General features: G+C 46.3%; 1 protein-coding gene across 2 annotated transcripts in view; it reads left to right on the forward strand.

Moving 5' to 3' along the window:
* The window catches only part of NUCB2 (nucleobindin 2), a 467,074-nt gene that overhangs the window by 110,889 nt on the left and 342,928 nt on the right, over positions 1-13,257 (forward strand). The gene's annotated exons all lie outside the window — the stretch shown is intronic.

A 13,257-nucleotide genomic window follows, 5' to 3' on the forward strand; every position in this document is an offset into this window, starting at 1 on the left:
ACACAAGCACAACCATACACAAGAACAGCCTGGCCTGGATATTCACAAGTTCACATGCAGGCAGCCCCTTTCAAATTGAGACCATCGCTTCCTGGTTCACGTCAGTAGAGCCCCTCACATGAGGCCGCAATGTATCGATCTATGAGCAACGTTCAGAAGGAACTAAAAAATAAAGTAAACAGAATAATATTTGACATGTGGGAGGGATGCAGAACGCAAATGAAGAATACTCTTCAGACCACTAAGCATAAGTTATCAGTCCACGACCGCAAAAGGCACAGCATGTGTTTAAAAGTACATACACTTCTTATTAATACATATATTGTAGTTGAGAACAAAGGATACGTTTTAGACGGGTGTGTATATTACAAGGTGGGGAGCCGACAGAAACTAAAGGACTGTGTAGGTTATATTTTAGTATTTTATGTGACCCATCAAATATCAAACTAGCAGTGCAGTATGCACACACAGTATCACTGCATGCTCCATACATATGTTAAAGCTATTAACTCCATACATTCGCCTTTGGATACGGCATTACCAGTGCACCCCTTTTACACATGTTCATTCTATGTCACAATGACTTAATGGTGTGCATTCATTAGGTTAGTGTGTGCTCCTTAGTTGTATACGGTCTTGGAGTACGAGGCAGCGCAATTAGCGTACAATATGACATCTTTTACATACATGCCACCCATAGCCCTCGGGTAGTGGGTTCTCCAGAGAATGGGTTACTAACTTGATGCCCTTGAAGGTGTGTACAGCCTACTTCATGTCACACAGTGAGTTATACACAAAAGATCAGTGCTTGTTTACACAATTGGTCTCTACCACCAGGAAGAGGTAGGTATACTTACAGTGTACCTGTACCTTGCAAAAGAGACACTACAATGTGCCCACCAAACCAGGAGTACCTGAAAAGTGATACAGGGTTAATATATATGTTGCACAATGTACAAATCACTAGACCGTATTTTAAATGATCTCAGGAGTTCCTGTTTGGCTTACACCATTGTCATGATGTGGCGTTTTACTGCATCCCCTTGGTAGCCAAGGCATATCATACAATCAAGATCTGGAACAACCATTCGGGTTTTGAACAGGCACTCATATGAACTACGACCCCTCAGGGACCTTCTAGGCAGGTTATTTAGTGCTTTCTGGACTCCATACAGGTGATTAAGCCAACTACCACCCGTACCTAAGACTCTGGCTGTTAAGGATTGCTTTAAATCTCGGTTTAATCGCTCCACAACACTATTTTCCTTGGGATGAAATGGAGGCGAGTACTGCAGTTGGACTCCCAACTAAGCCATGGTGTCCCTGAATGCCCTTGAGGCAAAAGCAGGTCCCTGGTCCGAATGGAAAGCTGCAACTGCATATGTACCGATAAAGACTAGCAAATCTTTAATAATAGTCCGAGCGTCAGCCGAGCGTTGTGGCCACACCCATACAAACCTGGAGCATGAATCAACAGCGACTAATAAGTGATAGGGTACCGCAGTGATCCAAGAAAACACACACAAACAGTTTGTTTGAAATTAGGAGGGGTGTCTGCGGCGGGCGCCTGGCCGTGGAAACTTTGGTTTGTTGACAGATGTCACAACAAAGGACATACTGCTTAGTCTCTTTATAGAGACCTGGCCACCAATAACGGGCCTGTAAGATTGAAATTGTAGCCGCCACACCAGCATGTGCAGATGCCACCCCCACATGCCCTGCGTTAATCAATTGTGTTCTTATATCTTTGTTAGGGATGTCTCGTACGCCTACACCTGGTATCTTAACTTCAGCATTCAGCATACTTCCCATATGGTAATGATATTTGTTAGGAAATCCTTTAGGATGAGGCGTACCATGAGCTGCAGCTTTCAGGGCAGCCCAAATGTCTGCGTCTGGTTTGGAACTCGAGCGAGTTACTGCAGCTACAGTGGCTACTGCCACTGCTGACTTTGCGGCTTCATCAGCCAATGTATTTCCAGCAACGTGTATTCCAACGCGCTGGTGTCCAAGTTATTCACTACATGGACATTCGGTAGCGTCTCTACTTTCCCCTACAGTAGTCTGTGTTTAATGGTGTTGCCTTTGGAATCTCTGAACCCATTCTGGTGCCAATAATGAAGGTATTCATTAAAGGACTGGACACAGTAATATGAATCGCAAACAGTCAGCGTAGGCTGTGCCAGATCCGTGTGTTCCAGTGCCATCAGCAGAGATTTTAGCTCCGCCAATTGTGCTGTACAATCCCCTAGGGTCTGTGTAAAGGTATGTAGAGGACAAAATGTATCCCCTACCTGGCTCTTCGACCAGTAGCAGCACCCCCTCCCCCCCCCCCTTTCAGCACCTTGAAAGCCTAACGGGTACGTAGTGCGCTCTACAAATGTTGTGATTGATTGATTGATTCCATATAGCCACTTACGACTGTGCAAGCAGCAGAATATTGATGTTTTGTTACAACTGCAGGTTGTGCAGAGCCTTCAGTGTACATGACTCTATGATAGTGATCAATAGGCAAGGTATTAACTGGAACCGGATATTCTACTTCATATTGTAGGAATTCCTGAGTTTGCAACTTTGGGTCAAAAATGTAATCTACATCAGTGGCTGTTAGAAATGTAGCCCATTGTATCAAACGTGGATGTAGTGCTTTTGCGTTCGGAACACTAGCTTTTGTAACAGCCTCTAGGGCTGGGATTGGAGAAACAACAATAATGCGTTTTCCTTGGGCAAGAGGTCTTTCTTTAATACAGCCATCTGTACAGCAGTGAGAATGTTCAGCTGCTGAATACAAATGTGATTTGTATGCAATCAGGACTGTCTCACCTTCATTGAATGTCACATAGGTGAAACCGATGGCCCCAGCTATTACCCTGATGACCAAATGTGTTTTGTTGTCCCTTGTGTGTAAATGTTGTGCTGCAAGCATGTCTGTCTGCAATTCTCTAAGAATGCGTGTATGTTCAGTTGTCCAGTATTTACTTGAAAAATCGGGACGTATTAAATCATATAAAGGTTTTATGCGTGTAGTATAATCTGGAATGTAGGTTCCGCCAAAGTTTAAGAAACCCAATAATGATTGGAGTTTTTTCATCGTATTTGGTGGTTGTAACTGTGCGCATTTTTCTAAAAACAAATTGTGGCGCTAGGCTCTTCCCTTCACTTGACAGCTCATATGCTAGAAACAGGCCGCTGAGGAAGGCTTTTTTTTTTTTTTTTTTTAAGTTACATCTTTAGCCAAATTCGGCAAACCCTACAACAACCCTACCCGTCTTAAATGTTGTAGTAACTCATCATCCGTGAGAGATATATCATCTACATAGGACAATGCTTCAGGGTTGATCTCATGTAAAATGTCAGTGACACGAGCCACGAACAGTCCTGGGCTGTTCTTATACCCCTGAGGTAAACAAAAGATTTTTTTCTGAGAGCCTAGTGCGCTAAAGCTTGTTAAATCTCTGCTTTCAGGCGCTATATTCTGGCAGAAAAACCTATTGGACATGCCTTATGTCTTTTTGTATTTTTTACGCACTATGTTGCTCATTGGTGCAGTGCTATGTGAATTTTGTATAGCATAGGTGTGTTTATGACTGTTTAAATGTCTGTAGTCTAAGACTATTCTGTATGAATGGTCCGGTTTAGCTATGGGGAATAAAGGGTTATTCATTGGGGAGACACAGGGTTCAATCACACCCTGGTACTCTAATTGCGTGAGTATTTCTCTCACTGATGCTTTTACTTCATGTTTTATAGGATACTGCGGTTGTGGCTGAGGTTCACTTTTAATGGGAATTACATGGTAGGGGGAGTCTTTATCCCACCCTACGTGATTTCTGTATCATGCAGGTGCTTGTGCTAGAGCCTATGCAATGGAATAGGATTCAGCTAGCTCCTCTGGAACAAGGGGCGAGAAGGAAGGCTTAATGACCTCTTCTCCATATGGGCAGGTACGTACAAAGTTAGGCGGCCAATCTTGTTCAGCCGACAAGACATCATACACTTTTACTATGCGATCCCAAAAGATTGCGTTTATTGTGCGTTCAATGTTTCCTAATTGCAGCGTTACTTTGTACACCCTATCAGGCTTGGAGACATGCATGTCCGCTGTTCCTACTTCTATAAAGTCATCAGTTGCTTTCACCTCCAGAAGCTCTAGAAGATTCTGGCGAACTATTGTGACCTCTGCCGCGCTGTCGAGGAATGCTAGAGCCCAATTCTTGTTCTTCAAGAGGACCGTCTTCCTGTGTGGCATGTCGGACTGCGACTGCTGCCACTTTTTTCTTTTTAAAATTGTTGTTTTTGTTGGGTGGGTTTCTCTCCCTTTTTAACAGAAACCTCCAAAGAGCGTTGTGATTCCGGTCTCGGTTTCACGTACTCTGTTCTTCGCTCTGATCGCCCACCTCTCTCATTTCTCTTTTCCGATGAGTCCTGAAAGGAAGAGATTGGCGTGTAACAGTATATTGATATCTATCAGGCGTTTTGATATCTCTATTTCTGAGATTGTACCTATTATGTGGGGTCTCCGTACGTGGAGATTCTGATGGATACAACTACCTGTGGATTCCTCACCTATTGAATACCCTTCCCCCCCATTGCGCCAGCACTCGACGGAAATCTTCTTCCTAGCTTCTGCACATCGACGAGGACGTCACAGTTGCCCACGCGACACTGTCTGACATCATACAGGCAATAAGAGGTCCTCGCCGAAGTGCCGACGTCAGTTCCCTTTTTTCCCTGCCATGCGAAACGGTTATCTTCGAGGGAGCTACTGTTGCTGTTCGACAGTTACAGTGTGTTTTTTGGATATATTTTTTCTTTGAGATTACAATGTCGCAAAGAAAGTCAGGATTCAAACCCTGCCGTGAGTGTGGGGGCAAGATGTCGGTAACGGACCCACATTCTGACTGCTTGTGGTGTCTTAGTTCTGATCATGATGTTGACAAGTGCGATTCTTGTCAGCATATGAATCCTAAGGCCCTGAAAGAGCACGAGGCCAAGCTTTTTCTGGCGAAGTCGAAAAAGAAGGAAAAGAGACGTCATCGAAAATCCTAGTCACCGAAGTCTCATCGGCGTCCTCGGGACTCCCGGCGGCGTCGAATCACGGCGCCGGTCGAGTAGGGAGAGGTCTCGGTCGAGGTCACCATCAACTCGACGTCGGAAGACTTGGGAAGTCAGTCCCACTGTCACTCCCCAGCCGTCGACGCCGTTGCCTTCTCCAGCTTCACCGACTTCGCCCGTGTCATCGGGCCAACCACCTTCAGTGATTGAGGTTCCGCAGCCTCAGATGTTTCCTCTGTCTTTGCAGACGTCGAGACCGGCGTCGGTGTCGCCTTCGAACCAGGCACCCCAGTACCCGGCTTTCCCTGCCCCTGGAGCTGATAGTACCACAATTTCTAAATGCGATGTTTTCCATCTTCCAACAGATGGCTCCAGGTGGTGGACCGGCTGGTCCTTCGGGCCCTTTGGCCTTCAACATGGGTGCTCTGGCTCCGCTTCGACCAGCACCCTTTATGCCCTTTCTCCCTCTGGGGAACGTGGGCTCGGTGCCGGTATCAGCTCCGGTGGCTCCTGAGACTTCGGCTCCGACAGCTTCGGCGGCTTCGATGTTTCAGCCAGTGACGCCGTCTAGACCTACGACTCCAAGGCAGTCTTCACTCCATCCGGTTCCTCGTTCGGCGCCGAAGAGGCCTATGGCGCCTGTAGACCCGGCGTCAGACGGATCCTAGGATCGGCGTCGTTCTTCGATGTCTGCTGACGCCATGTCGACGCTGAGAATAGAGGAGAAATGCACTCGAGGAGGCTTGCTCTCCGCCTCCTTGAAGAGCAGGAGTACCAGAGACAAAACCTGGATGAAGGAGAGATTGAGGACTCTCGTGAGGGTCTCCATGGACTGGACACTGCTAGTGGCCTAGATACCTCTCCCGAGTGGGACTTGCATTCTCCTGGGGAGTACACAGAAGAGGCGGCCACTTTTCATTCTGTTATCAGGAAGGCAGCTGGTTTCCTGGATCTCCCTTTGCCGGTGACTGAAGCCAAGCAGAATTTGTTGACAGAGGTGTTGCACCCTGCCGCTACATCGGCAGAACCACTTTTGCCATTCAGTGAAGCGCTACTGGACCCTATAATGGAAGTCTGGAAGAAGCCGGTGTCGTCTTCAGCTGTCAATAGATCTGTGGCTAGGAGGTATCTGGTTGCACTGGCTGACCCAGGTTTTCTTACCAGGCATCCAACACCTGAAAGCTTGGTGGTCCAGGCTTCCTGCTCGGCAAGGTCTGCTCCTGGGTCTTTTCCAGCTGTGCCCTCGGATAGAGACTCCAAGAAGATGGACATGGCATCCAAAAAGGTGTTCTCTTCATGTAGCATGGCATTGAAGTCCACCAATGCTACATGTATTTTAGGAAGGTACATTTATGCCCTGATGGACGAGATTGCATCAACGCATACAGAGGTTCCTCAGGGACTATTAAGCCTGGTATCGGATCCTCAGGCAGCTGCAACTCAGGTTATCCAATCTGGGTTGGATACAACTGACTCGGTTGCTAGGGCAATTGGCACTGCTGTAGTTACGAGGAGGCAGGCTTGGCTTCGTAACTCAGGATTTTCCTCGGATGTGCAGTCGACCCTACTGGACCTTCCTTTTGATGGGGACAAGCTCTTTGGTGCCAAGGCGGATTCGGCCTTAGAAAGGTTCAAAGAGCAGGGCCACTGCCAAGTTGCTGGGCTTGCAAGCCACTTCTTCTACTTCCTCCATATTGTTTAGGAGGTTTCGAGGATTTGGTCGTGGTTCCTCCTCCTCCTCCTCCTCCTCCTTTCGAGGGAAATTCCAGCAACCTACCTCTGCTCTCTCCTATAGATCTTTCAGAGGGAGGGGTAGGGTCCGTACCAGGGGAGCCACTCAGCAGCACTCTGCCTCTGCCTCTTCATCTGGAGGGGTGCAGCAGGGGAAGCAGCCTTAGGCTTCCACCAATTCCCACTCACTCCACTCCTGCAGGGGGGAGGTTACTGAGTTTTCTCCACAAGTGGGAGGTCATAACTTCAGACTCCTGGGTTACCAGCATTGTGAAAAACGGCTATACCCTTCCCTTTCGGGAGTTTCCGCCCCCCATCCCGCCCCGCCCATCTTATTGTTCAGAAGAGCACCTCCTGTTAGAACAGGAGGTTCAAGTCCTCCTTTCAAAGGGCGCGGTGGAGTTGGTCCCAGAGCAGGAAAGGGGTCAAGGTTGTTATTCAAGGTACTTCCTGATTCCCAAGAAAGATGGTCGGTTGAGACCAATCCTGGACCTCAGGATCTTGAATTGGTTCCTCAAACAGGAAAAGTTCAAGATGCTGACCCTAGCTCAGGTGCTTTTGGCGCTGAACAATGGAGATTGGATGGTGTCTGTCGACTTGCAGGATGCTTACTTTCATATCCCGATACTCAAGTCGCACAGGAAGTATCTCCGTTTTGTGGTGGGGTCGCAGCACTATCAGTTTGCGGTCCTCCCGTTTGGTCTTACTTCAGCACCTCTAGTCTTCACGAAGGTGATGTCGGTGGTTGCGGCAGAGCTCAGAAGTAAGGGGATAGCAGTATTTCCTTATCTAGACGACTGGTTAATCAAAGCCATGTCTCCGGAGCTCGTGTTGCATCACCTGCAGTCGACAACCCAGTTGTTGTTTGACCTGGGCTTTTCGGTGAACGTGCCCAAATCTCACCTAGAGCCCTCTCAGCGCCTCCTGTTCATAGGTGCAGTACTGAATACAACATTGAATCAAGCCTTTCCTCCGCCTCAGCGGGTTCAGGACATTCAGGCGTTGGTTCCAATGTTTCAAAGTGGAGCGGTCATTCCAGTCCTCAAGGTCCGACGTCTGCTCGGTCTGTTTGCTTCTTGCATACTGTTGGTCACGCATGCTCGCTGGCACATGAGGGCTCTTCAGTGGTGCCTCCGAAGGCAGTGGTCTCAACACAAAGGGGATCTCGAAGGCTCGGTGAGAATCTCCACAGATGCTGCCATGGATTTGAAATGGTGGATTGCGGACGGCAATCTTTCCCAAGGAAGGCCGTTTTCGCAAGCTCCGCCTGTGGCCACAGTAATAACGGATGCTTCCACTCTAGGGTGGGGAGCTCACCTGGGGGACCTGGAGATCAAGGGGCTTTGGTCTCCAGTAGAACAGATGTTTCATATCAATCTGTTGGAGTTACGGGCTGTACGTCTGGCTCTCAAGGCCTTCCTCCCATCCCGTCGCGGTCAGTCGGTTCAGGTCCTGACGGACAATACTACTGCAATGTGGTATATAAACAAACAGGGAGGGGTAGGGTCGTGCCTTCTCTGCAGAGAAGCTCTTCGGCTATGGTCCTGGGCAAAGGACCATCAGATTTGCTTGGTAGCAAATCATCTGGCCGGAGTCTTGAACGTACGTGCGGACAGTCTCAGTCGCCATTTCTCGGCCGATCACGAGTGGCGTCTCCATCCAGATCAAGTCCGGCTAATCTTCCAGATGTGGGGGTTTCCTCGGATAGATCTGTTTGCCACCCGGGAGAACTCGCATTGCCCGTTATTCTGCAGCCTCCAGTATCCGGTACAAGGAGCTTTGGGGGACGCGTTTCAGATAACCTGGTGCGACCAGTTGCTTTACGCGTTTCCTCCCATACCCTTGATTCCTCGAGTGTTGAGGAAAATTCGCCAAGACCGGGCCCAAGTCATCTTAATAGCTCCGGATTGGCCAAGGAGGGTGTGGTACTCGGACCTTCTCCAACTCTCACTGTGCCCTCCGCTCCGTCTCCCTCTCAGGGCAGATCTCCTCTCGCAGTCGCAGGGGCAGGTTTTACACCCCCACCTCCAGAGCCTGCACCTTCATGCCTGGAGATTGAACTGGGCAACCTGAGTTCCTTTTCTCTCCTGCCTGATGTAGTGGATGTTATCTTAGCAGCCAGGCGACACTCCACTAAATCTATCTACGCTAATAGGTGGTCTAAATTTGTGGTTTGGTGTGGAGAGAGGCAGATTGATCCCTTACGTGCTCATTTGTCAGATGTCTTATCTTTTGCTTTGTCTTTAGCACAGAGGGGTTGTGCAGTAGCTACTGTTAAGGGTTACTTGTCTGCCTTGTCAGCCTTTATTTGTCTTCCAGACCAGCCTTCGTTGTTTAAATCTCCAATAGTGCTTAGATTCTTGAAGGGCCTTATGAATAAATTCCCTCCATCTCCTTTTGTTATGCCTCAATGGGATTTGACCTTGGTTTTAACTTTCCTAATGGGGTCCCCTTTTGAGCCTATGCATTCTTGCCCCATAAGATTATTGGTTCATAAAACGGTTTTCCTGGTTGCAATTACCTCTGCAAGGAGAGTGAGTGAGTTGCAGGCTCTATCTGTAAAACCCCCTTATACATCTTTTTATGGGGATAAGGTGGTGTTGAGGACCAAGGCTGCTTTCCTTCCAAAGGTTGTTTCATCCTTTCATTTGGCCCAGACAATTACTCTATCCACGTTTTATCCTCCGCCTCATCCTTCAAAGAAAGAAGAGAGACACCACCGCTTGGACCCAAAGAGGGCGCTAAGCTTTTATATAGACAGAACAAAGGATTTCAGGCTGGAGGATCAGCTTTTCATCGGATACGTGGGAAAGAGGAGAGGAAAGGCAGTCCACAAGAGAACACTCTCCAGGTGGGTTGTTCTTTGCATTAAAATGTGTTACTCTTTAGCAAAGAAGGAGACCCCTGATGGTATAAGAGCTCATTCCACCAGAGCTAAGTCGGCCTCGGCTAGGGGTGTTCCTGTGGTCGACATCTGCAAGGCTGCAACTTGGTCATCCCTTTATACTTTTGCGAAGCATTACTGCTTGGACTCTGAGGTCAGAAGGGATGGCCATTTTGCACGGTTGGTGCTGCAGGATTTCTTGGTTTGACCATTCAGGCACCCTCCACCGAGTGCGGTACTGCTTTGGGACTCTATTCAGTAGGTGAGGAATCCACAGGTAGTTGTATCCATCAGAAGAACGAGTTACTTACCTTCGGTAACGACTTTTCTAGTGGATACATTAGCTACCTGTGGATTCATCACGAGTCCCGCCTCCCCGTTGCCTGTCTGGTCTAACCAAGTAGTTCTTGAGTGTGCTCCTCTTGGTTTTGAGGACTTGTATATATTCTGTACAGATGTTCATATTTATATATATATATTGTTTATATAATTATATATTTGTTTAAAAAAAAAAAGGGACTGAATTCTCAGAATGATGTGTTTGTTTGGAATATCATTAAATATTTCTATTGTTCTTTCATCTCAATGGCCTATTATTCTCAGGCACGTAAATTTTTTTGGTACTGACGTCAGATGGCGTCGCGTGGGCAACTATGACGTCCTCTTCGACGTGCAGAAGCTAGGAAGAAGATTTCCGTCGAGTGCTGGCGCAATGGGGGGGGGGGGGTATTCAATAGGTGAGGAATCCACAGGTAGCTAATGTATCCACCAGAAAAGTCGTTACCGAAGGTAAGTAACTCGTTCTTCTCCCCTTTCTTTTTTAGGCGTTTGTTGCTTTTTATCCCGGCGTTTCTTATTACCCTCAGGTTGTTGTTTGGAGTTATCTTTATTTGATTTAGTCTGGAATTGAAGTTTTTGTGGTCTGGCCCCTAGGCTATCGTGACCGATAATTGAATAAGTTTCCGCTATTATTTTAGGCAGCTCTCGTTCTTGGTCTTGTTGTGGAATGTCATGAAGCCGCATGCGCACTGAAGAAAGTGCGACTACTTCCCCTTTAAGGTTACTTAAAATGATTGAGGACACTGTGGCAAAATTGCCCATCAATTGCAACCCCAAATATAGGGCCGGGGCAGCCCCATATTCATCTTGGATTTGTTTCAGCACTTCTGGTAAATTGGCAAGTGTCGGTGTACCGTGTGCAGTTGAGTAGAGCGCGGCAAATACCGTACCCCAGGTATTAACGTTTTCCACTGTAGGGACCATCCCAAAGGGCAAGCACATCGTTAATATTCTATGTTTATCCTGAGGTCTTTTATGGGGGAATAGTGCCTCCAGCACATTAATTTTTTGTGCTAACCAAAATGGAGTTTCTTCTCATTTGGTGGATACTTTACCCATAATCGAATGTACAGTTGCAGGATTTATACCTGGTGTTACTGCATGTGGATGTGCTGGAGCAGCATGTGCTGGGTTTGTATTTAATGTTTGGTTCACAAATTGTACTAATACTCTATATATTGCTATTGACTCCATGTATAAGCGACGAACCTCAGCTACTGCTAAATTTCCAACCGCAGGATGTGGTGTATAGGTGGCCAATGAAGGCCAGGTAGGACCGTCATTACTTAGTGGACCTAACCTTACTGGTAATATTTATGGGGTAGGGTGCCATCAAGCCAATTATGTTCTTTATAAGATAGAGGAATCTCTAAATATGCGTATGCTCTGTATGGTCCAGGCGCGTTCGCAGGTGTATATTGGTGAAATGTATTTGTGTTCCCATCAACTGCTGGAAATGTGACCGAAGAATAAAAAAAGTTCTGTTCTATAAGCTGCGTGGGCATCCACCACGAGCGTGACTGGACCTCCCTGGGCCGTTAGGCCATTTGCTAATAAGTGTGTTGTGAGAGGTTGTCTCATGTTAACAGCTATTTGTACATGTTGGGGATTCGCCATGATAGTAACACTATGAGTTAAGAGAATGCAGGCCAAAATGGGGTTTCCTTTTAAAGTTCAAGCTTGAACAACTACCAGTTGTAATAGGATTACCTACACAGCTGTGGTGGAAATCCTCAATACCACGGACGTCTCCGCATATGGTATTGAGGGGCCATTATATATAATGAGACAGAGATTCTGCGGAGGACCCAAAAATTAGAGCATGACCAAACGTTGGCGGCGCCATGTCGCGTAGGCTCTCATTATTCTAATGAGCCTACTGGATTTTGAGCAGCAAGATCATACCACAGTGTGGGAGACTGAGTCTGACCAACAGTGGGTGACACCTGTCGCTCCAAATCCGGGCTTTGCTCCGGCTAACTAGCAGTCCCTCATCTCTCCCGAAAGGTAGAGATGATTGGGCAGCCGAGCGCATGACCTATTATTATACTTCTCAGGGAAGTCGTGGTAACTCAGGTTGTATCCGGTTCTCTCATTCACAATTCGGTCTCCTATATAAATGACAATGAAAGCAGTATAAGTTTTGAAGATTGGTTTAATAAAAACGACTGCATTTTGGATAGCAAAGCGTGAGCGGCAATAACCAGAACGACACAACACAACAATATTAAAATGGTGAGGATGAGAGTGAAGCATAAAAATAATGTTATGATACTGCCACTAGAATCGATGGACTATTTTCTATCTAAATAATATTTTGAGCATGGCATGTTAAACTCTAATCTTGCCTTTCAGGTTCCCCCAGGAGGACATCAACCCCCATACCTGAGCAAAGGCCTGTAGTCTGCGTTAGCATCTGCAGCGAAGCATAAATGAAGCACATTTTTTGTTTTTCAGAAGTGTGGTGGAAGCAAATATATTAATACGATTTAAAAAAAAACTCAGTGCACTTGGTGATGCCATTTTCACAAGTGCTGACAAACATATGCACCTTCTAAAACATGATATTGGTGCATTGGCTATATAGCAAAGCAAAATACCAAGCAACTTTGGTGCAATATCTTCCTGTTTTCCACTTTAATACAGAAATCATCAGCCTATATATCTTGCTTCACTTATGTTGATAGCCTTACCTTTTTACTTTCTAATCTTGTGTATTATTGCATTTAAACAGATTTCCATCTACCCAGTCTGTTCAATCATCATGGTCAATTGGGCCATGCAGGCTCGAAGTCTGTTGATGCATTTATTTTGTAAAATCTTCAACAACAAAAAAAACAAAAACACTGGCACAGTTTTCTATTGTGATGGCTTTAATATGGACTCTGTTCGTTTACTTTTTATGTTGTATGTCTTGTTTTGAAAATTTAACAATTATCCTTTCTTAATCTTTTAATGCCACCATTACCTATTGGACTGTACCATCTGCTTCTCCAACGTGCTGTAAAACAGCCGGTTTCTTACTTAGGCATCAAAGACTGTCTATAATATTGCACATTACGTTTTTTGCAGTAGGAATATTCTAGTTTTTTTACCTCCTAAGTAAACTAACTCTACCTCTGCGGCCTTGGGTCCATAGGAAAGAATATTACTAATAAGTTTCACAACCCTCTGTAAATTATAAATTTGCCAATCTTTGGATTATCTGTGGCCTTACAGGAAATATATGCATTGTAATTTGGAATAGG

The sequence above is a fragment of the Pleurodeles waltl genome, chromosome 3_1 (assembly GCF_031143425.1).
Source record: "Pleurodeles waltl isolate 20211129_DDA chromosome 3_1, aPleWal1.hap1.20221129, whole genome shotgun sequence".
Lineage (NCBI taxonomy): Eukaryota > Metazoa > Chordata > Amphibia > Caudata > Salamandridae > Pleurodeles > Pleurodeles waltl.